This window comes from Agelaius tricolor, unplaced genomic scaffold (genome assembly GCF_023055355.1).
Source record: "Agelaius tricolor isolate 1412-34295 unplaced genomic scaffold, bAgeTri1.0.p SCAF_1, whole genome shotgun sequence".
NCBI classification, from domain to species: domain Eukaryota; kingdom Metazoa; phylum Chordata; class Aves; order Passeriformes; family Icteridae; genus Agelaius; species Agelaius tricolor.
Genome location: NW_027269261.1, coordinates 28,128,447 through 28,152,681, shown reverse-complemented (window position 1 = coordinate 28,152,681; position 24,235 = coordinate 28,128,447). Strand labels below are relative to the sequence as shown.

Below are 24,235 nucleotides of genomic sequence, written 5' to 3'. Positions count from 1 at the left end.
CCGGGTTGGCCGCTCCTGCCGTGGCTCTGCCTCTGCAGAGGTGCTCGCAGCCATTGGCACGGCGCTGCAGCGCGGTTGCCTGGCAGCAGGAACGCGTCCTCTTCCCCGCCACCAAGAGCATCTCCATCGAGCCAGACCTCCTCCCGCTCCCAATGCCTGCCCAAGCCGGAAAGCTCAGCGAGGGGAAATGCAGCTCGCCGAACCGAGCTGAGGGAGCCCCGTTTCTTTACTCGATAGTGCAGGGACCCTTGCACTGATCAGCTGCCCCACAGGTGAATTCATCCAGCACCACAAGCAAAATTCCGTGGGCTTGGCCATTCAGCCCGGATTAGCACTAAGAGAACAAGCTCCCTTAAAGAAACACGTGCTGATTACATGAATATTTAGCTTTAGACAAAACTGTCAGAGGAAAAGTAAGTGTAAAGGTAAGCCTTTTTGTGTCTGGGTTTAGGGGTCCTGCTGAAAGTACACCAACGTGCTTGATGTGCTGAAAGAAGGCAAAGCATTGTACCTGAACAGGAGCACAGCTCTGCTCTGGGTCTCAGTGCCTTCCAAAGCATGTGCAGTGTTTATCTGCCTGCTGCTGCATCCAGCTGCTGTGCTCCAGGAACTCTGCTGCCAATACCGCAGCAAGCACAGGATGAGGAATTTGAGAGACAGAAATCACCAACTTCAGAGATATCCATCTTCCTTAAAAGAAAGCAAGCCATTATGAGTCAGGCAGATTATCTGCCAGCAGCCCACTGAAGAGAGCTGTCTTCTGCAGAGGGGTGGAGGACGGGAGCGTTCCCAATGAGGGCAGCAAGGGTGAGGGCACAGGATGGCAATGGAAGGGGAGAACACAGCTGCTGCAGTCTGCATGCCAGGGGGCCAGTGCTGTGCATGGAGCACGTGGGAGAGAAAGTTAGTGGACTCTGTGCCCAGGGGACTGTGATGTACTGCAAGGATGTGGATTTGGGCTGCTCAGGCTCTGGGAGAAGCTGGGTTTGATGGAAGTGCCAAGGTGCCCAGCAGTGCTGAGCTCCACAGCACCACAGCTGACCACTGCATTGTGGAGTGGGGTGGATTCCTCTATACTGGGGTGCAGTTATTTTTATGGACAGAGTACAATGACACTCTCTTCCTGCCTGCAGGAAGTCTAAAATTACTGTGGCCTCAGTTATTTTCTCAGTTGACTTTGAAACAGAAGATTTGTCTTGAGGAGGCTCAAGCTACGTGAAAGCAGTCACACCAGGTGCAGAGGCAGCTCTCTTCTGACTTGACATGATCTGAGAATAAGTGTCCTGCCATAGAGGAGCTGCAGCTTCATGCTCAGGAACATCAGCATCATCCTACCCCACCCAGAGCTGAGGCTCAAGGCCAGGGCCAAATGAGAGGGGCAGAGACCAGTTGCAGGGAGGGAGCTGGCACAGGAGCACAGCAGCTCATCCATTTTCAGGTGAAAAAGTCATCCTTGGTGTGTGATGCATGAGAGGAGCTGTGGCACAGGGGTAGAACTGTTGAGGTTGGAGGAGGGTAGGGAGGAAGGGCTGCTATTTAATTGCCAGCCCTGGTTCTATCTGCAAATAGGAGGCCGAGCTGTCACTGGTGTGCAAAGTAGCAGATGGCCTAATTGTGAGATTTCTCCCTTGCAAGAGCAAAATGCTATGCTGTTTTTAACATCTTTGCCTAGAGCTAGCTTCAGATACAACCAAGATATATTGTGCTAGAAATGTGCTCTAGTGATAATCAGGAGAAAGCAGTGCTTGAAGTGAGATTTAAAAAATAATTATTATGGCCTATTGCTGTTAGTCACACATCCCAAAAGCTGATCTGGCTAAAAGAGCTTTCCAAAGCATCTTCTGCTCGACAGATCATCTGGAAATTATTCCATCATTGTGCCACCATGTCTTGCCTTATAACCTCCAGGACACTGTCTATGTATGCACACCACTTCTTCCCTCTTCCTGATGGAAAACAATTCTCTCCAGCTTGTGATTTTTCTCGTGCAGCTTCAGCAGGTTGTGTGCAGTTTCTTGTCTTGGCCATTTTGCTGGAGAGCACAGGAGTTCCATTAAGCATGGCCACTTTGTCTCTCCTTGGGTGCCTGTAAGAGCTCAGTGCTCTGCAGAGCTCCAGGCCAGCAGCAGAGACAGCAGAGCTCACCAGTGTCACACTAACACCAGGTGCTTGAAACTTTATATTGAAGGTGCAGGGCTGTTGCTGGTGAGTCGTTATGGCAGGTGCATTTTGTCAGCTTCAGCTCTCATCTGAAATCAGGGGAGAGGGCAGCACTTTTCCCAGCTGGCTCAGGTTTGCAGAGAAAACTCTGGTAGGGACTTGTGTGGAGAGAAAACTTTGACTAACCTGTAAATCTGCTTAATGTCACTATTCAGTGAGGGCAATACCTAGGGCAAGGATCATCTTGGAATGGAATCAAGTGAATGCTCTGTTTGAGGACAGAAGCCCTTGTTGATTTTTTTGCAGGGCACTGACCATATTTTTAAGGACTTTTGCCTGCTATGTGCTGCCTCTTTCTGACAGGCCTTTAAACTTTGTGATGTCTGGTGGGGTTTTCTGGCAATAAAAGGGCTTTAATGGGTTATCTGTAAGCTTTGTCTCTTAAGTATGGGGATGTATTAAATCTTCTTTAAATCTACCTTTCCCTTGCTGTCCTTCTTCAAAAGACTCTTATCCATGCAAAAGATGCCTGTGCTGCAGCAGTCTGTCCTTCCCATCCTTTCCTCTGACTTTCTTCTGTTTGCTCAGAAGTCTCCTGCTAAAAATTCCCCAGCTGTGACACAGCAGCCCATCTCCCAGATCCCACTGATTTCATGTTTCTCTCAGCCTCCATGTAAATCTCCCTATCTTTCCCTTCAAGGTCCTCTGTAAGTTACTTTGCCTTTAATCTCATTCCTCCCACTCCTCCTCCTATTCTCCCAGTCATCTCTCTTTCTGCTCATTTTATCTTGTTCTTGGATGGTTCAATCTTGCTTTTTTCCTTCATAGTCCTCAAACACCTTAATCCATCTCCCATTTTCTGTTAGCCAAACACTTTTCTTCCTCTTCTGTCAACTCTACCTAAATCCCTTTTTCTTTCTTGCTAGCACTAACACACCACATGCCCTCATGCAGAGTCATCTGCGCTGCTGTCCCAGTGGTTTTCCTGGAGTGCATGTGCTTCACACCAGGAATTTGTGCTTCTCCTGCAGTGCACACCCCACAGATACAAACACACAAGGGTCTTTTGAAGAACAGCAGTTGCTGGTAAGTAACCATGCCTTATTAATCCCATTGCTTATATGACACACAGAAAACTTTCTCCAGCTGGCTAATGAGGAATCTTTTCTGTTGATGTGAAGGCACATTTTGAATGCTCCAGCTAGGTAAATGCATAAAAATGAGTGTTATTTAAACTTAGAGTGACTGAAACTTCCTATAGGTGGCAAAGACATAAGAAGCAGCCTATTAAAGAGGTTTAGGGTCTCACTTCTACATCATTTTGCAGGAGCACATCATCAGTGGCTGTATCCAAGTCGCCTTTAACATCTTTACATTCCTGCACATGACAAATAATAGGGACTAGCTCCCACAGAGCAGAGGAAATACAGCAGCAAATGTCTCACGTCCATTTCTCAACTGTCATCAAATAGCTTTTATTCATGGCATAGCACAAGTGTCAGCCAACTGGCAAAGGCTGCCTGTATTAAAAATGTTGGGGATTATTCATGTCAACAGACACAGGGGAGCTTTTCTCAGTCAGTGGAGCTGCACTAGCTGAGGTATGAAAATGCAGCAGGTTCTCTACAGTAATCTCAAATCTGAATAACTTCAGAAGGAGGCCAGCAGCAGACTGCCATTTCCAGGTACAATTAAAAGTAATCTAGCTCAGTTAGATGAGAGCTTGGATAGGTGAGAGGTTTAACTGGGTGGTTAGATAGAAAAGGCTATACCATAAGGATGTTACCTAGAAAGACTGAGGTGGTACTTTTTAAATAAAGCTCAGATTGAAGATGGTCTGGAGCTGATGGTGCCTCTGCAGGTTTGTTTCTGATTACCCAATTAGCTGTTAGGTCCTTAGCCTGTTTGATTACAGCCATTTCCAGCACTGTTTCGAGCAGAATTTCTGTGGGCCACATGATTTGTCTTTTATGGACAAGGAGCAATTTGGAAATGGATTAATTCTTTCTTTTTTTAAAAGATTAAAAATGAACAGCCCTGTTTAACTGAAAATAATGTTTATTAAATGCTTGAGACTTTTAATAGGCAAAAATATAGGATGGACACAAGCAGTAAAATTACTTATCTTTAAAAACATCATGTAAAGCTGGAAAAGAATGGAGGTTTCAGATGTCTCAGGTTAACTATTAAGGACAAATCCCTGACTGGTATTTTGAGTCCCACTGTATTTGCAGAAGACTATTTTATTCTGTCATCTTGCATTTTGAAATGGTTGCTTTTAAAACATATGGCCTGCTTCTTTTCCCCCTCGATTATTTTTGACTAGTTTAATTCTCTGAACTCCATGATGTTATGTGGATATGAAACAGGAGCAGTTTAAGTGGAAAATAAAAAATTAAGGCCTATGCAAGTCATCATGAGTAAGGTGACCTGATCTGCTCTGACACAGATCTATGTTCCACTTATGCTTTGGAAAACTTTGGATACTGTATTTTTGTCAAAACCTAATTTCTGTACGAATGTGTGATGCAGAAGAAACCCAACCAGCAAAACCCTGAGATGAATCCCATGGCATCTCCATGACAACATATAGATGCACAGTCTGCTGTATGCATCCTTACTGGCAGACTGACTGCTCCTAGCTTTTTCCCACGCTGAGCTGAAAGGCAGACTGACCAACAGGCTGCAGAGGATGTTGCTGGGATTTAAATGTGGAAACTGAAGATCATGTTTCATTCAGGGTAAACCAGAGACAAATGGAGCAGCCTTACGGAAGGAGTGAGCCTTGCACCACAGCTTCCCTTGCTGAGGCTGCTTGGTCAAGAAAAGGAATGGGCACTGGCAGGTCATCACTGAGTCTGAAAATTCATGGGGAGGACCTTTGCAGGGCTCTGAAAGTCTTGCCAAAAGCTTGTCAGTGTGACTTACAAGCATAATGAGATAAGAATGGAAGGTAATTTGGGTTAATAAGTTATCCTGAGAGGAGTGTTTTTTCCTGCACATGTAGAAGGAGAGAGTGATCCAGTCCTCTCTCCCTGGTGAAGAACTCTGAACTCTGTGGCAAGAGGTCTTCTTTCCACGCCCTGGCAATGTGTAGGAAACCAGGGGGCCATCCCAGTGGCATGATTCATGTTAAATCCAACAGTAAATGTGGCCATGTCAGTTACCTGCCTCCCAGCAGTCAGGAGCATGACCATGGGGTCAGGGGCTGCCCTGCAGGGCAGGGAGTGACCCCATGCAGCTGCAAAGCTGTTCTGCATCTGCCCTGGGCGCTGCTGCTGCTGCAGGGCCCCAGCTCCAGGCACACGCAGTTCCAGCAGTGCAGGAAGGATGCAGTAGCTGGGATGGCAGAGCAGCATGGATTCAGCAAATCCCCCCTCCTGGCTTCCTTCCTAGCCTGTCCTTCCCCTTGCTCCATGCCCCCATGCCAGAGTGGAAGACAGGACTGAGCACAGGGTGAGTGGCCTGGCCATGGCGGTGGGGCCGGGCAGGCGAGGCAGCTGCGGTGCTGTAATTTCACACTGCAGCTGACGGTGCAGGAGCTCCTGCCTGCCTGTCCCCTGGCCTAGGGGCGGCCCTGGCTGCCACAGGCACTCCCAGCACTGTCGGTGGAGCTGTATTAGTGTTGGCAATGTTTGGGAAACATTCCTACTGCAAATGGGGTAGTGTGTGTGTAACCACCTAAGTAAAGCACAGTTGGCCCTTTCATACTTCTGACTTTTGGATGGAGAAGACTTTTGGACTCCTACAGCCTTCCAAGTAAGGCTCCTTAGGCACCTTTACCTCCACTCTGCTGCTCAGCTTTCCGAGGAACAGAGATAACAATATTGACCTTCTTAGCCGAGCGCTTTCCCATTTTTTTATGAGATATGCTACATAAAAACTGATTGTCAGGTTTTGTTCAGCTATAAAAAGTCCTTAACAGTGGGGCATGCTATGTTATCAGCCATAAAAACGCCCTTATGTTGATCTTTAGCATTTAGGGATAGACCTTTGTTCTGTTTAGTTACTTATAATCTTTGGAGTGGTTTGGCCTGGGTTTGGTTGTAGGGGTTTTTGTTGCTGCTTTCTGTGTGCATATATGTTGTGTACATATGGCTGACTTTTGCTTCTGCTAGGGCCAAAGATTGCTTGGTTTGGTTGAATGTACGGATGTCAGCTGGCATCAGTCGAGTGACTGGCCTGTGATCTGCCATTCACCACATTTCCTCTGAATATAAGGAAGTTAGTTTGCCAGCAGACAAGAAACTGGGTAAACACCCCACTGAATAAAGGACTATGATCCCCTAGAAATAATCTGCCTTGGCTTCAGCATCCACTCTATGAACATTTTATGCTGACTGACGGAGCTTGTCCATTCACTGCAAAGAGCCTTCTCCTTTACCATAGTAACTCCTATCTCCCTCTGTGTAGCCTCTGAAGAAGAAAAGGAATTCCATTTTTTGTCCATAGGGCAGTTGAAAGCTTTGTCCCCAGCCTGCACAGCATGGTGCAAGGGTGGCAGTGTGGAAGAGTGCTGGAGTTCACAAACGATGGCATCTGGGCACACTGGCACCCAGGAGCTTTGGGTAGGTTCCTATTAAACAGAATTTCCAGGGCAATATCTAGCTGAGAATAGCAAGAAGTGGCAGACAGACAAAACACCATCATAAATAACATTATTTCAAAGTTATAACCATAGAAGGAGCAGCCAAGCCAAGCCCTAAATAGTTACCAAGGCCTAATACTTCTTGTTCTGAGAAGCTGTGTCTGGAAATGCCAAAGGGGTACAATACAAAATGTGGAGAAGCCCTGGTTCTGGGCTGGGTGATACTGGAGCTCTCTGGCTACAGTCCTGGGAAGTGGCAGTAGTGGTGGGATGGCATTTACAACAGTGATGATTGAGTTTAGGGTGTTAACCATTCTTTGTCTTAACAGATCACTGAAAAAGCTGGAGCTGGGCAGGCTCCCTGGCAGGCTCTTCAGGAATGTGACCCCAGCAGCAGGGTGGTTTTGCTAGGGACTAACCTACCGATTCAGGCAGAGATCAGCTTGAAGGCAGCAATTTCCTTGGAGGGTACAAGAGAGGCAGGAACAGAAGAGCGCCCAGCAGGCTCAGGTGTTGCTGGGGGAGGCCTCAGCAGTGTGACCCCAAACAAAATCTGAGGGAGGGATTTTGGGCATAATGCTTTCAAGAAAGGTGCACAGAATTGCAAACAAAACCCCTTCTTTCTGCTTTGGCCTTGGTTTTAAAAGTTCAAGGACAAAGAGCTTTGTGCATTCGGTGTTAATCAAGAGCATTGATATAAGGAATTACCAACTCCATCAGCATTCTTATCCCAATGGAACCAACCCAAAATAACTCTCACCCCAAAATGATCAGGGCTGCAAAACTGATATGGGCTGAAAATAATAATGGTTTATATATTTCTTAAGAAAAAGTTCTTATTTTAAAGAGAGTTGAAGGCAGCGAGGAGTTGGATAGGCTATTATTCTCCAATCAATTCAATTTTTAAGTCTTACTTAAAGAATGCTAATTTTAAATGAGATATTCTTCTGATCATTTCTACAACTGAAGGGATGTAAATTCACATTCATAATGAATGCTTTTTTTTTAATATTTGATTGCAGTAATCCAAATGATCCTATTTAATATCAAGGACAGAGCTGGTATCTATTTTTTGATAAGTACTTTGCATAGCATACTCCATACAGTTAAAATTTTTTGAGAACAGTTTTAGAAGACCCAGTTCTTTGGTAGGACAGTCCTAGTTGGTGGCATGAAGAGACTCCTGCAGAGCACCAGCCGTGGTGCTAAAGGTCGGAAATTCCACGTTCTTTGTCCTAATAATCTTCTACTGCCTTGTTCTAATCTCCAGCATCACCTCCTCAGACTTCAAAGAAAAAGATGTGATCATTAATAGCTGTCTTCTCTTTTTAGCTTTCATTTTACCTTGTTGTTAAGTCTTAGTTTGGTTGCCAAAATTTCTACCCAGTTGTACCCTCTCAAGTCTGAAAACAACTTCCTTCAGTCTTGCAGGGTTCATTTGATTGGCTTCCCATCCTCAGGGTGATGAATTTCAAACACCAGAATCTCTGGAAATGAAATTCCGTTCTCAGGACTGTACGTATAAAGTCTGGGAAAACAGTTTTGGAGGGATTTTAACCAATGCAAGTCAGTCTGATAAAATTCTTTAGAACAATGTAGGTTTTATATGGTAATTACATGCACTTAGAGTCGAGGAAAAAGCGTTAGAAATGCTATTTGTTTCTGTGTCTAATATAAATAATTGTCATTATTAACAGAATAGAGGAAAATACAAAAAGCAGATGTCATAGATAAATTGGTGATAACGGGCTGTTCATAATAGGAACATTTTTGTGTGTTCTGTGAGGTAATATATAAATATTTTAGTTGAGCAGAGTTTTAGGTCATATATAGCTTTCTTAGGATTTATAAAAGATCAAGAATCAGATTTTCAGAAAAAACAGCAGTTGAGTGAAGTGCAGATGACAAACAAATCTGTCCCTGTGACACCTTCAGGTTTCCTGAGCTGAAAGTTACAGCTAGACAAGGTCACATGGAGTTACAGGGCCGTGGTGTATCTGCTAGCCACTACAGTGCTTTATCATGAATTATTACTCTTCAGATACTATGTTGCCTGCAGTTTGTAGATACTGAAAGAATTTTAAGAGGGACATAGTCAGAATTTCTCAGTATAACACCAGAAGCCAAGCATTTCACTTCTAACAGAGATTCATGGCTTCAGACAAAAATACCCACTCCCCCTTCATTCCCTCTTTAAATAAGGGCTAAGATCTGTGTCTCATGGGATGTTGTGAGATTAATTTTTTCTTGTATGCATAAACTGTTTCGAAGGTAGAAAGGTTCAAGTCTCACTTAATAACAGCCTTGCATTTACAGTACAAGTGGAGCAGACCCCATCTCTCCTCAGAAAGGGACAAACAGCTTGGAACTCGGCAAGTATTCTCTCCAGCTAGAACAAATACAATTTTGCAGTCCATTGATTTCTATTTACAATGCCAGGTTTTATTTGATTTATTTTTTTTAATATCTTTATGTCACAACACCAACTTCCTTTCCCCCTCCACCCTTTTAAAATGAAGTGTGACTGGCACGTGGTCTTCATTAGCTGAGAGAGATTTTGGATAAGTTAAGGATCAGCAGACAGACAAAACAGGGCCATTTTGGGAAAGCCTTGATGATGCAGCCCAAAATAGTTTTCTCCTTATGTGAGAGAGTTTAGGATTTCTGAGTATATTGGCCTACTACATAGTGTATTTCTGAGTATATTGTACTACTATGCATCTGCATGAACTATGCAGGGGGGCCTCACACATACAGAGACAGGACAGAGTTACACACCTGCATCCTAGGTGCTGTTTTTATGACTCTTAACAAATAATGGTAGCAAATGCATGGCTGTTACTTGCAGAAAATTCTGTCCTCCTGTGCGACCCTCCCTGCTCTCCACCATGTGCTGCCCAGCACAGCGCTGCAAGGCACCAAGCCAGAGTCCTCCTGGTGTCGAAAGGCAGGTGCTGAGAGTGGATAGTGCCTTGGGATCCTCTCCACAGAGCCTGCTTTGGGGCCCTTACACCACTGGGGCATGAACCCTCCCAGCTTCCCTTCAGCTGCTGTGTGGGTCACTGTCACTGGGACCGTGACCAAGCAGTGCCTGCCACCACAGAATGAGCAGAGGAGCCCGAGGCAGGAGGGTACAGGTGGTGGTGGTGGTGCCTCACCCAGAGAAAGCAGGCTACTGCTGCTGCCACAGGCACTGGAGAGGTGGGCATGGTTGGGAGGGAGGAGGGAGAAGGGAGAGAGAGGGAGTAGCTGCTGTCAATGGGAACCATGCACTGATACTCCCTATATGGTTGGAAGAAGGAAAGTTCTGGCTGATAATAGAAAGTATGCACAATACTTGGGGGTTACAAAGAGAATTTGACCTATCAGTGAATTAAATATGAAGAAACTTGCGTTGTCACTGCTCACTCTGACTGGTGCTTATGGGTGAATGGAAGATCAGACTGTCAGGCTGTCAGCTCCTATGAGTCCTAACTTTCCCCTGAAAGGGAGATGGCCATTTTCCCAACAATGGCCCCAGCTCTTTCAGTTACAGCCAGTCAAGTCCCATGACATCAAATATTAATCTGGCACAGAACTTGGGCTGTCCGAGTACATTTTATAACCAACAGCATATCAAACCCTTTGGACCTGATGACATTCGCTCCTTTGTTGTCACATCAGTCAGTCACTTTAACCCAGATTCTCAGTCAATTCAAAGGAAAGAGAACAGCACTTCAGAGAACTGACTACTGCAAAAGGACTTTAAAAAAATGAACAGAAGCAAGGCAGGGCTGAACCTCGTCACAAAAGATCCCACCATAAAATGGGGAGAGCGCACAAGAAGCCTCAGATGACCTCGCAGCAAGAGGCTATGTTGCTGTTTTGCATCACATTTCTCTGCAGGGGCAGGACTTGGATCATCCCAAATCTAGTCTCTGGGCTCTCAGCTACTTAAGAGTCTTGGTCCTGATCTTTTTGCATAACAGCATTTATATTCACTTTACAACAGAATTTCTGTCTGTATAACAGATATTTCTAATACCGTGAAAGCAAACAAAGCTCAGAAATCAGATTTCCCAGCTGGAGCATGGGAAGACAGGGCCAAGGCACTGGTCTCTTCCCATTTTCCTTGCCTGACCACACCACTGGTGTGGCAGAGAGGCAGCTTCTGCCTATGCTTTCTCTAGCATCCAGAATTGGCATGATGCTTTGATCCACTTCTAGTTTTGCAAGGAAAAAGCTGCTCTTTAAACAGTTATCAGAGGGCTGAGCATACAAGTATAGGACATTAACAAAACCATTCCAGTGAGCTGGGGGAGGGGGCAGGAAATGACAAAAATGAAAAGAATTTTGCTCTTCTCTAGACAAGCCTAGAGACAGTAAGAGAAAATTATAACTTGACCTTCACTTATTGAAAGGAAGCAAAGAAATAAAATTTAGGCTCAAGAAGATTCCTTCCTAATGACTTGAACCAAAAGCCAAAGCACATTAACATATGAGGACTGGAGGGTTCAGAGAAATCGCTGGAAATTGTATGCCTATAGTCTTGGAGGAAAATACAGGAACTCCCTTAATTCAGTAATATACCGGCCTGCCTCAAGAAAGGGAAGGTATTGGTATTGGTTCTACTCCTGACCTTGTAATGTGCAGAATAGATGGCTCAGGGGACAGGTAAAGAATACAAGGCAGCTTTTTAAATAGTCAGAGGGATTCTGCCGTGGACTTTTTTTCAGAAGATGTTTCTGACTGAGCTGGAGTGGGAGAAAGGATCAGAAGCCCAACATGATTGTTGTCAATTGCAGAGTCACCTGTTAAATGATGGCTAGAGGCATAAGCTACCCCTGCTATGCACAACAGTGTACTTGAGGGTGTTCTCTGAAAACTGGTAAGAACCTTTGGTATTTCCAAAGTTGGGTACAAGTACCTGAGCCTGAGCTGTTTATATTTAAGAACAAAAAGTTAGCAAATAAAGAAGAAGGAGACCTAAACATGTTTTTTAAGGATGTCTGAGGGAACTCAGAGCGTCATGTGAAAAGCTACTTCCATGGCAATGGAGTACAAAATTAAAATTAATTGCTGAGGCTTAAAAATAATTACTGTCTGAAGGATTGATAATCTTGTGTCTGTTCTAGCAAGTGTTTGAACATGCATGTGAACACACACACACATCTACAGCCCATCTTAGTTGCTGGTTCCCTTTGAGGAAGATTCAGCTGCAAGGGCAAAGGCAAAATAAGCCCAGGGTTGGGAAGACCCTCTCAGTCCTTGGTATTTCCATGACAGGAGTTGCAGCATAGTAGTCAATGCAGCAGTTATTCTGCAAACGGAGAGCTCTGGTCTAGTGCTGTCAGTCTCACACCCGCCATTCGGGAACACCTACATTCCATTTAAAAATAGGATCCTAAGACCTGTGAATACAAATGGGCAGAAATTTTACTATTTAAAGGAAAGTTCTGGGGAATCTGTGTCATATATGTAGCTCTTTCTAAAATGCTAAAGGCACCCAGGATTACTTGTTCTGCAACCTCTGCTTTCTGTGCCCAGCCAGTAGATGGATGAAACTCACATCCTGCATGGGACTATCCCTTCCCCCAACTGCCTGCCTCCTGCCATGCTCCACTTCACTACTGCTGAGGCAAAAGCATTTGCCAAAGTTGGGAAAGGACTGGAAATCACATGGATTTGCAGCTGGCAGCCTTAATGGTTGCCTGAGTGATCAAAGTTGGTGGCTTGGGGAGGAGCAGCAAGAAGTGCAGGAGGTGTGCTCACTGCCTCCAAGGGATGCTCCAGCAAGGGAGAAGGAGCTGGAGGGAGAGCACTGAGGGCCAACACCACCCAGCCCAGCAGCACAGCCTTCTCAAGCTCTGGTAGCTTCAGACAAGTGAGATGCAGAATGTCACATGTTGTGAGGAGTTGTGGGGGTGTGAGGGCAGCAGAGGAAGGGCAGCATGATGGAGGATGACAGTGGAGGCACTAGGCCAGATTTGTGGTGTCCCATTGGGAGGTTCAGGTGCTCCCTTGACCAACCCTTTGCTCAGTGTATCTTGGCCAGTTTTAGTGGGTGTTTGCACAGTTCTCAGCTTTCTGAAGAAGTGAGATGACTTCCACTTATGCATTCCTGTTATTTAAAGGGGAAAGAAGGGTGTTTGAACAGGAATGAAGGCATCAATACCTGATAGCCCTTTTGGCAGGTAAGCCAAGAGCATGAATGGGATGATCTGCCAATCTCAAGGCATTAAATATTTCTGCTTCGACTTACACCAGCTCCAAGCTGTTGTCAGAAAAACGATTAGCTGCTTACATCCAGACACTAAGCCAAATCCTGGCTCCAGTGAGGCCAGTCATAAAACTCAAATTGATTTCAGCGGCAATAGAAATTAGTCTCCTAGGCAATGGTCAAGACAGAGGAGTTGGATGGCAGTTTCCTATCACCTGACAATGTAAGTTTATGTTAAATTCACCCAAGGTTGTGATACATTGAAAACTGGTGTGTGAGTGTGCATACAGCACTAGGGCATGGCAGTACAGCACTTGGAGACCAAGTCTTGGTAGCTACTGATAGTGATTTCCAAAGTTTCCTGCAAGTTCAGATGACTGTCTTAGGAACTGAGAGACATGGACATCCTGGCTCCCAGCTGTGCATGACTGACAGTCTATGTCATATCACTTAGTGCTGAAAATTTGTTCATTTAATTACTCAGCCAGACAGAAATATTAAATGCTGTTTCAGAATTCTTTATTACGGTATATGCTTTCCAGTAACTGCCTCACTTGTTCTCCACTAGCAGTGGAAGAAAAACCCTCCCCCTGGGTTTTTACTGCCTGTAAGAGTAAATACCTCTTAGAAAGAGATTCTTTTCTTTAGCCATTTTCATTTCTGGCCGCATTCATATTGGTCTCAAGAAAATGTGCAAATTGCTGTCGATGTTCTTCAATGTCCATTTAGATTTTCCCCTTTCTTTTAAGGAAATGCTCATGGACCATATTCTTTTATTTCCTCTTTGCTTTTTATTTCTACATAATTTCCCATCGTGACTTATTTTCAGATTCCATTCTGCACACATATGAAATAAGTTACATTTTATTCTATTCTAGACCTAAATTCTACATTCACCATTAATCTCAACTGTTTCCTCTTAGACTGCAATAAAAAATCTGCAATTCAGAGTCCTGTCTGCTGTCTTGTGATAATTCAAGTCTTAGATTTATTATATTTGTGAACAGTAAATACTGTATCCATTTTTAGAGAATGATCCAATCTGCTTCTATTTCCTGATCTTTCTTCTCATTCCTTTGTTATGATATGCTTTTTGCCTCTTAATTGTTTCCATATGAAATGGCCTCAGTCACAGTGGCTGCGATGAATAACGTCCATTTCAAACTCTCAGGGTTTTGGTCACAGCAGATAACCATGACCTGGTTACTCCCTGCCTTCAGCAGCACTCCTTATGGACAAGTAATAAGTTCTGCAGCATTGGTAAGTGACAAACACCAAAGACCAAACATTGCAGGCAAAAGGCAGCTTGGTTAATGTGATTTCTGCCCTTTTAGCCAATAGTCTTCATCCCACTTTTAAGTTCTGAACAGACATGAAATTTTTTTTTTCAGTATGGCTGAATAGCATTAGGAACCAACCTAGGTTCTCTACCATGAACTGTGTTTAAAATGTCTTTTTTTCTAATAACTGGGGGGGTCCCTTTTATGTTTTATATACTGAGGCTGCTTTATTGAAGTATAAATCTGAGCCCCTTCAATGAGGGAGAAAGCTCTGCTGGTTCTTCTGCATTTCATGGCTCAGTACAGGGCTGGATGCACTTAACTGGGAGGTGTGAAGGAGCATCCTGGAAGAGATGGAAGCTAAATATATTCTGCTACAAGATTTCTTCCATTCCACTCTCCACCCCCAGATCCCAGAGACTACAATGCCTTATGCAGGGTTTTACATATGCAGCTAATGGTGGAGGGAGGAGAATTCCCACGGATAAAGAGCTTTAGCCCAGTACCAGCACAGCACACAGCCTGAAGTGGTGCTGGGGTGGATTCTGAGGAAAAGCCTCCCATCGTTGCTTCCAAAGAGAGGTCCTACACAATTATTTATGGAAAGGATTCCTGGCTAGAAGGACATCCTTTCCTACAGCTTTGATATAGGCCCCTGGACAAGGTGGAGAGGGGATGGGATTTCATCTAGACTCCCTGCACTTAGTGTTTTCTCTTACTTAGCTCCAAGGGGTTTCCTGGTCTGGGGAGTTCATTTTGTTTCAAGGCACCCTCTGACAGCCAGCTGTGTGTGTGCCTCATACAGCTTGCAAGGCTGAAGTGCTGTGGTCCTCCCATGGCCAGGTGCCTGTTGACACACTTTCCATCTTTTCTGAGAGCATTGCCTTCTGTGTAGGAAGCCCAACTCCACAAAAACACAAAAGAGCAAATAAGAGTTTCCTCTCATTTGCCCCTGATTTTTTGCTTATATAATTCCACTAATTTCATTTGCATGAGAACAAAACCAGACCTCTAGTCTCTTGGTAGAAATTATTTTACAGGGCCGTTATCCAAACCAGAAGGCCAAGCTGGAGTCTACTTCTCATGCACAAACCACGACAGCAGGAGTGACATGCAAAGTGGTTATTTTATTCTCACTCTATGTTTTTTATGCATGTTTATGTATGTTGAGTGCAGTGGGATGAGGGCAGAGAACAACAGCCAAGCAGCCTTCCCTCTTCTGCACATGATTGTCTAGCTCACTGGCTTTATCTCCAGGTACACAAAAGGAAACGAAACCATTAAAAAAGATACCTGCAAGCTGTAAACTCTGGGGGGAAGAAATTACTGTTGGTTTGTCAGGTCTGTAGGTGAATTACTTATTTATGTAGTTCAATAGATCTAATATTAATCACAGATGAAAGACACAAGTTAAACATGCTTTGCAAACACACACAGTGCCCTCTCTTTTACTTGAGAATGGGTCAACTTAAAATTGCTCCTGGACAGGCACAGATAATTGAGTGGGGGAGCAGAAATGAGGATCAAATGAAAGCAACTCAAATTGCTTTTAAAAGTTTCAAATGAGTATGCTGCTGGAAGTGCTATAAAAGATAACACAAAAGCTAAAAATCGTGGCTCAAGCTCAATTTTTTGCAAGCAATCATAAATCTTCAGCAGCTTTGTGTTCGTCTAGGGGCACTGGACAAGCAAAAAAAAGTTGACCTCATCATCATGTGAAGTTTCCTATTCCTGTCCTAAGTTGTCATTGGTAAAAGCCCGCAGCAAAAATTCCAGTTGTAAACAGTGATGTGCTGCCAATGTTTCAGCAAGGGTAGCCCACATTTTTTCCTCTCTGCAGCTGTAGCACAGCTTGTGCATAAGGGGCTCCATGGCTCTGGAGAAGAGGGATGCAGATCAGACCCCCCAGCCCTCCCTTCATCTGCTTCTCTGGTGAAACATAAATGCCCTTTCTCAGGTGTGACTAAAGAGGAAGATGCTGTAATTTGTAATTTGCTGCAAATGAGAGTCACAAGGTCTTGTTTCTGTGGAGCCGCTCACGGAAATAGGAGCAAGAAGCCCTTACCCTCTCTTGCACCCCTCCAATTCCACAGCACAAAGATGCACCTGCAGGTTTTGCACCCTCACAACTCATTCTCAGAACTTGTGGCATTTTTCCATCCTTCTGGGAAACAGACACTTGATTTTTAGGTGGCTGACCATATGAATGATGGTGCAGCTCTTGCAGCAAGCAGATGTTCCTGAAATGTGGGGTGAAATTCAGCTCCCCCAGACAGCTGTGGGTTAGACTTTACTGCAGAGCTGAAGGACGTGATGCAGCAGAACAATGAGTTCCCTTCCAACACATCTGCCAAAGGCAGCAGGCACGTGCCTCAGCAGGCAGCTCCCACTCTCACTTGCAGGATGGCTCCCTCAAATCTAGTTTTAAAAACATGGGGATCAGTGACTATTTATTAGCTGTCTCACTACCTGCCTGACAGTCTTCCTTGGTACAATTAAATATGTCTCCAGGATGTATAGTAAGAGTCAATTGAATTTTTAAAGCATCATGCAGATAATGTACATGATGTGGAAAAATACACTTGGGATCTGGTAGGCCACGACCGAAACAAACAAAAAGAAAAAAGCTCTGGGTAAAGAAAATCAGATAAAAAGAGCTTTGGAAAGAATTTCAGGGATAGTAACATCCCTTTGAAATGCACTGTCTGTGCAGTCGGCATCTTGGAGAACCTTGAAAATGTTTATTTTTTTTCCCTGCTTTATACCCTTAAAAATACCCCACTCGTGTTTTCTTCCCCTCAGGCCTAGTCAATATTGTCATTAAACAACTGAAGGACCTCTTCTAAACAATTGGAAAAAATGTGCTTGTAAAACTGTGCAAATACCTGTTTCCAAAAATAACTAAAACTGCTGTGGTTTCAGGGACACAAGTGATGCATTTTGAAATAGGACTAAATGTTTATTTACGTGAGAGACCATGCTAGCTCTGGTCTACGGAGAAAATAATGGGCATTAAACCCTATACAGCACACAGTCCAGTGAATAAAAAGTAGATTAGAGTGATTTAGTCATCTACCTTTTCTTTTTAAGACAAACAACTCACTTTGAGGCTGAGCAAAAGAATAACTATTTTGTTAACAACTCATCTGTTTTGATTTTAAAACTCTTAGGACTTCTTTTATGTAATGGAAGATAATGAGAGGCACAGCAAGAAGCAGGTTTATTGCGCCATATAGAAAAGTATCAATCCAAAGGTGGATTGTCAGCTCCTTAACTTGGTCTTCTCTGTGTCATGGAGTTGATGTGATGAGGCTTTGGGACGGTTCCAGCCAGCCAGTGGTGGATTTCCTTCGAGGCAGAGGATGGCCCCAGAGGTAAGAAAGCTGTCCCGTGTCCCCACCTGCCTTCCCTGCCCAGCGAAGGAGATGGCGCGAGAGGCAAGAGGCAGAGAGATGCAGCCTGAGCAGCGGAGGGCTGTGATATTGCCTGCTTGAGCAGCTTGCACTAATTTGAGCAGCCCAAAGGTCAGGACTATTTATGCAGATAAAAGGTCAATGGCAAGCTGGCATGTGGCTGCAGGCTATCTTGGTACGCACTTCACCCGGGGCACTGGTGCAGGCCTCTGATTCACAGTTTGTCTTTCTGCATGAACTTTCAGGCCAAGCTTTGGCTGGGAAAAAAAAATCTCTGCCATGGGAGCTGACACAGTTAGGATCCAGATGCAATTTTTTTTTTGTGGCTCAGGCTCATCTGTAGCTAAATCAAACCTGTGAATCATTATTTATAAAAGCAGCCAAATTCTGAACTGTTTGCTCAGTATTTAATCAGCCCTTGTGTTGGATAAACCCCTCTGAAAGCATGCCTGAGTGGAAACAGAGGAAAAAGTGAGTAAGATGCTCAGGATGTGACCTGCTGAAAGAAAGCCAGTGAAAAGCCTACTGAATTTAACAGAGGTGGATTCTTCAGCTGTCAGTGTGTGTGGACATAAATCTCTTTAAACATGCAGGATCTTAGAGCACAAGACTTAATGACAGGGTTTGCATTTCCAGAGCAGTTTCAGCTTAAGTGAAACAATGTATGTTTGGGTGAAAAAGGGAAGTAGATATACTAAGTTAATCTAGTCAGATTCTACACTGTATTTCAAATTTTACAGTCAATAAGTGCTTCACCTTTGCTGTGGTGAAAATTAAGATATATTTTAACTTTCAGTTCCAGCAGTCTGTTTGCCTGCACTGGTTTTAAAGAAAATCCTTTTGACTTCTGCTGTAAATGAGTTCCATATGCCCTGGTCCCCAGTAGGAAGTATGGAAAATATTTTGTGACATTTAATTACTCCAAAAAAAAGGTAATGGGAAAGCATCATTACATCGATTTGTTTTTCATCACAGAGGTATTTGGCACCATGCCCTAATTAAGGCTGCAGCAATAACTCTATTATAAGCAGTGCTTTGCCTCCCCCGGGAATTTTTTAATAGTTACCTATGATTCTGTCCTTTTTGTTTGTTAATAAAGAAAAAACACGTTAGGATGAAAACCTTCCATGTAGAAAGCCACCAAAACTAAGAGTCTTCAGATCCAGAAAAGCATATTTTTCCTCTTATTTCTTCCTGTCAAAATGGAGAATTACCAAGTACTTCCTTGACCACTGTCTTCCTAGATCTTCACATGAAGGGAAGTTTAAACAGTTGCTTGGATGCATCTTGTCAAGCTGTGATGATAATAACTGGGTGGTGCTTCTCACAGAGAAAGGCTTCTGCCCCATGGGTGGGAGAGCTGCTGACTCCGGATGGCGTCCTCTTACAGCTCATCAAAGGAAAGAAAAAGAAGCCTTTGCAGAATCTGAAAATATTGGAATACATTCTGCAATTTCCTGGACTTTATGCTGCCTCTTGTAAGTGTTACAGTATTATTTCCACTCCTGGGAAAACAGAACTGTACTAAAGATGATGACTGTGGGATTTCTGTTATCTTGGAGTAAATACGGGGTTTATGCTTTCCCTCCTATTAAGGTATTTTAGAAAGTGAAACACAGAAAAAGTAAGATCTTGCTCGGAGTTAGTGTGAGGACCATCTATTCTTGTACTTCAAGAACACAGTTAAGAATTGGGATCTCTTACTGCCTCTGCCCAGGCAGCATTCTCATCTTCCAGAATGATACACTGGTGAGATGAAGACCTAGAGCTAGGTTATTCTCATAGGAGCACAGAAAATACTGCAGGTTTATGGACAATGTTCCATCAGAAATCCTCATAAAATAGAAGCAGTTGTTTATCTCTTTGAAACTAAGAAAAAAAGAAAAAGATTGTGAGTCCCACTGGCTTTTGACTCTCAATACTAGTCTAGAGTCTATTATTAGATATTGTCTCTTCCTCCGGCCTCCCAGTTTTATGTGAGTGAGTACAGCTATCTGCCCTTTTGGACTCTCTTGTTTTGTTTTGTGTTGGTGAGTGGTCACAATATAGTGAAAGAGTCAGTTTTAGGTCACCTAAATCAGCTTTACAACACCTAGCCTCGATGAGGGGAGCAGTGCAATCCCAACAAAAGATCTCTGTATCTGCTGGCTGCAAACCTGCCTGGCTTCTCCAGTGGGTCTGATGCTCCATGGAGGGCATCACACTGCTAGAGCTGCCCTGGTATTCCTATCTGAATTACCTAAAAGCTGGTTGGGATATGCCTGGGCCACCTTCAGCATTGACACAGCCATAGGTATATTCTGAAAGCAGGTAATGCAGTCGCTTCTGCCAGGTACTGCTCTTGTCTGTGCACTTGCCACAGAAAGTGAAGTGTGGAGGAATGACCTGTCCATACTCCCTGGGGGGAGAAATGTTATCCCCATGATTTTGGGCACTGTGCAGTGTGAGTGCTCTAGGGACCAGGCACAAAGGACAGGACAAGGCTTTCCACATGCAAGGAGAAAGTGCAGTTATTCCCACAACCATGTTTGTATTTGAGGAGGTGTCTTCCATCAAACACAGTCCATAAGCCTCTGGTTATTTCTATCCACTGCTGCCATCCAGGTGAGGTGAGGGTAGCCAGTTCTCAGCATTCTGGGTTGTTTCATCAATAGATGCTCTCAGAATACCAGAAGCTGAGATGTCTCATTTAGCACCTTAAAATTTTTTAGATAACTAAGCTTTTCCTTGCTGAGGGCTGAATGGGCCATCCAAATACATCTGGGTGGATAAATATTGATTTCCACCTTAGTTTTATGCCCATAAAGCTGGAATGGAGGATAAAGGCCTTTCTCAGGGAGGCAGGTTCTGTTACAGAAAAAGTTGGAAAAAATCAGACTCGTTATGGGAAAACAGCCATGAGCAATTTTCCTTCTGTATGCAGCAGTGAAATGCTAAGTGTTAGTACTTATGATAAATAGAGAACTGTTTTCTTCTTATCTCAGAAATTCACTTATAAAATTTGCAGTTAATTTCTAATTAGGTTGTTCAAACTATTACAATAATCTTGAGGAAGCAGCTATAGCATTTTTGTACCGTGGCACAGCATTCTGTATACATCAGTCCAAATGATCCACTAAAGTATTATTAAAGCGATAGAATAAATTGCATTTACACAATATTAAATATACCTCAAAGAGTAACTGTGAAAATTGCTAGCATATACAGCTCATCTAACCTTGGAACTCAAATTGCTTTTCTAATTTGCTGCCCTAATCCTTAAACTGGACTTCTATAAAACTGTATTTCTGTGTTGAGGGGGAAGAAAAAAAGCACAGATCACAAACATTGACAAATATATTAAATTACATAGCAGAGAGAGAAATTATCATGTTAAAAAGACCGAGCTGGTAGAACTATACCTGACCATTGCAACAGAGAAATCACCATCATTTCCCATTATTGCTCTGTCAGAGGTTCCAGAGTCACAGCCTGCAGCTGGGGCCAGTCATTTGATGTATTTCCCTGCCTCTCGTGGCACATGCAGGCTGCAGAGTGTCAGCCAGGCTGCTGAAAAGCAACTCTGTCTCTCTGGCTACCCCAACATACCTGAGGATTGCTGGTTTACCTACCTGAGGTTGCCAGCAACCCGTTTGTGCAAGGGGCAAATTCCCCCCTCTGGCATTAATTTTGCCAGGGTGTTCTCTTTAATGCTTAGTAATGCCACTGGAAGTGTTGGTGTAATTTCACGGGTAGTGTAATTGCAACTTAACTTCGTGGCTGATCTCTTCAACAGATGGAAGCAGGGTGGGGGTGGTGATGAAACCCACAGGAAATGGGTGCTGCTGTAGGAAAATGCAGATGGAAAAAAGGAGACACATAAGAACAGAGAAATGGAAGAGAGGGAGAGAGAGAGAGATCAAGGAACCAGGGGGCCTGAGAAACACACAGCAGAGGGAGGATGCTCTGAATGACCACTTCTTCTGAATGACCACTTCTTTCGAGAAAACTGAATGTAAACTAAAAAGACTATGAATAATTTAATATAAATTACAGATACCAAATCCTTTAAGGGGGACATACACAAAAACATTTAGTATGGTGCTTGGGTTCTCTGGGACCCTTGCATTCAAGTGCCTGCTCCTCAGCAGACCTTTAGGCCATAATTAATGAGCCTTCAACTCAGTCATGCTGTGGCCCTCATGTTTCCCAGAGCCTCCATGCTTGTAATGGCCAGTGGTAAACTCCAGGAACAGGACTCAGTCAGAATTTGCTATCTCAATACAGCCCTTCCACATATTTCTCATCAAATCCCTCAGGACCAGTTTCACAGAAATGCAGATTTACAGCATCTCAACAGATTCCTTGAGCCTGGGCAACTGAGCAACCTAGGTGTTGCAATGTTTTGCCTCTCTGAGGTAATGTGAGGATAAAAGACAGATGCCAAGGAGAGGTCTTGGCACATCAGGCCCAGCAACATGCACCTGTGGGCATTCTGTTGCCAGGACCCAAGCTAAGGTCTCTACAGGAGATGGTTTTGCTCCACAAAATGCACCAGCACTCTGCTCTGCTCTGCTCCAGATTTGAGGGTGTGACAGGAATGCACCCTGAGCTGCTATGCCACTTTTATCCCAAATCTAGAGCAGGTGATGAATTTTTTGGTCAAGAACTTTTCTGCACAGATTCACGCCTCTAGAAGTGTAAAGAAGTTGGGAATGTCTGAGCAATCCTTAAAATTGAACCAAAGGGGGCATCAGGGAGGAGGAAAATTCAACTGAAGCTCAGCTGTCTGCATCCAGCATAGCCAGACCACAGGCAGGGATTTGCTCCTGCTTCCTATGGCAGCGGTTGGAGGAAGCATGGGTAACAATAACCTTGGCAGTCATTGCCTGCTCTGGGAAGTATTTTATTAATGTAGGTACACATTACACATTGCAAAAATGTTAGCAGAGTTGGAAAAGACAATAGTTCACATATGCTTGATTTGTGGACTATAAATACAGGTAAAGGGAAAGGAAGCCTAACAAACCAGTGCATCACAAAACAGTAACTGCAGATGGATTTCAAGGCTGAAGGCAAGCTTTTATGGTGGTGTTTTATGTATTGCCTATGAACACAAAGTGAGGATGAGAGGCACTGTACTTAATAAAGGGGTCCTTGATTATTTTAAGAAACTAGGCCTTCTTCTAGTTTTTTCCCCTCTACTTTGTTTCTGAATTCAGTGGATACAAGATCCTGAAAAGAAAGCAGTCCTGAGAATTTTAATTAATGTTCAGGGGGAAAATCTCACAGAATTTTTGTTTTGAGTTCATTCATGCCAGTCCCATCCCAAGCACATCCTATTTCTGTGGCCTATAAACAAAAGACCGCGAAGAACTGAGATGAGTAAAACCTCTTTAGTGAGAGCCATTGCTCTAGTTTGTGTACTGATAGGTATAAAAACTATTTGTTGACATACTGTGTAAATATCAACTAAATAATTATTTTAATAAATGTGGAAGTAGGTAATTTTTCATTGAAATGTGATTAGTATTGTGATTTTTGTTCAAACTTGGGTCAGAAAACTTTAACTCAGGCCCCCTAAGTTTAATAATGTATTTATGGTCCCAAAAATGAGTGTTGTGGTTTCCGCAGAGGACAGGTAGATCTGCTGTCAGTGGACTCAGCCAATATTGCAGCTCTCCGTTGAATTATCTTTAAAAATACATGTGCAAGTTTGAAAATTGCACTTGGAGCCATTTGTCCGAATGCATGTTACAGAAAACCCTTACAAGACTCCAGATTTTAGCTCAGAATTGCTGGCCACCTGTGCTTAGGCACAGGACCAGGGCATATGCGATTCCTAGCAGGGGAAATGGGGGAGGAAAAGGGAAAATGTCGAATTGGGGGGGTTTAGGTTGGACACGCGGAAGAGTTTCTTCGGAGAAAGGGAGATTAGACATTGGAATGGGCCGCCCAGGGAGGTGATGGTGGAGTCACCGTCCCTGGAGGTGTTTAAGGAAAGCCTGGATGTGGCACTCGGTGCCACGGTCTGGTTACACGGCGGTGGTCGGTCACGGCTTGGACTCGATGAGCTCAGCGATCGTTCCCAACCTAATTGATTCTGTGAAATCTATTCTTTTCAACGACGCTACCAAGCGATGAAGCATCTCTAGCTTGCAGCGCGAGGTGGGAATTTTTCTGGACTGCGCTGGATACAGAGCGAGTCTCTTTTGGTAACTCTGTGTGGGTGAGGCTTTCCGGAGCACAGCACGGAGACAGTGGCTCGAAACGCTGTAGCAAAGGCGCTCCGGGGGACCCGGCTGCCGCCCTGGGCCGGGGGCCGGGCACGGCGCGGCAGCAGCGGCGGCTCCGCGGGGCCGCTCCGGCCCTCACGCACTGCGGGCGGGGGGAGGGGTGCCCGCCTTCCCAGCCCAGAGTGTGCATGTCCGAGTGACGCATTGCAGGTACGAACCCACCAATCAGCGCCCTCCTTACGGAGTCCCCACACTCCTCGGCATTTTTTCCTAAAATCCTCTTCCGCCCAGAGAAATAGTCCCTAGCCCCGGTCCCCGCCCCCCTTCTCTCGGTGTCCCCCTTCCCCCCGCCGTTTCACAAGCGCTGCTTCCCCCAGTTT

The 24,235-nt window shown here is 44.3% G+C and overlaps 1 long non-coding RNA gene across 1 annotated transcript in view; it reads left to right on the top strand.

The window, feature by feature from the left end:
* Positions 1–23,276, top strand: part of LOC139590377 (uncharacterized) — a 51,103-nt gene extending 27,827 nt beyond the window's left edge. The window contains exons 3-6 of the long non-coding RNA XR_011679323.1: positions 3,087–3,246; positions 14,119–14,207; positions 17,398–17,601; positions 18,885–23,276. This is a non-coding gene — a long non-coding RNA (uncharacterized lncRNA). The remainder of the gene's footprint in view (positions 1–3,086; positions 3,247–14,118; positions 14,208–17,397; positions 17,602–18,884) is intronic.
* The last annotated feature ends 959 nt before the right edge of the window (positions 23,277–24,235 follow it).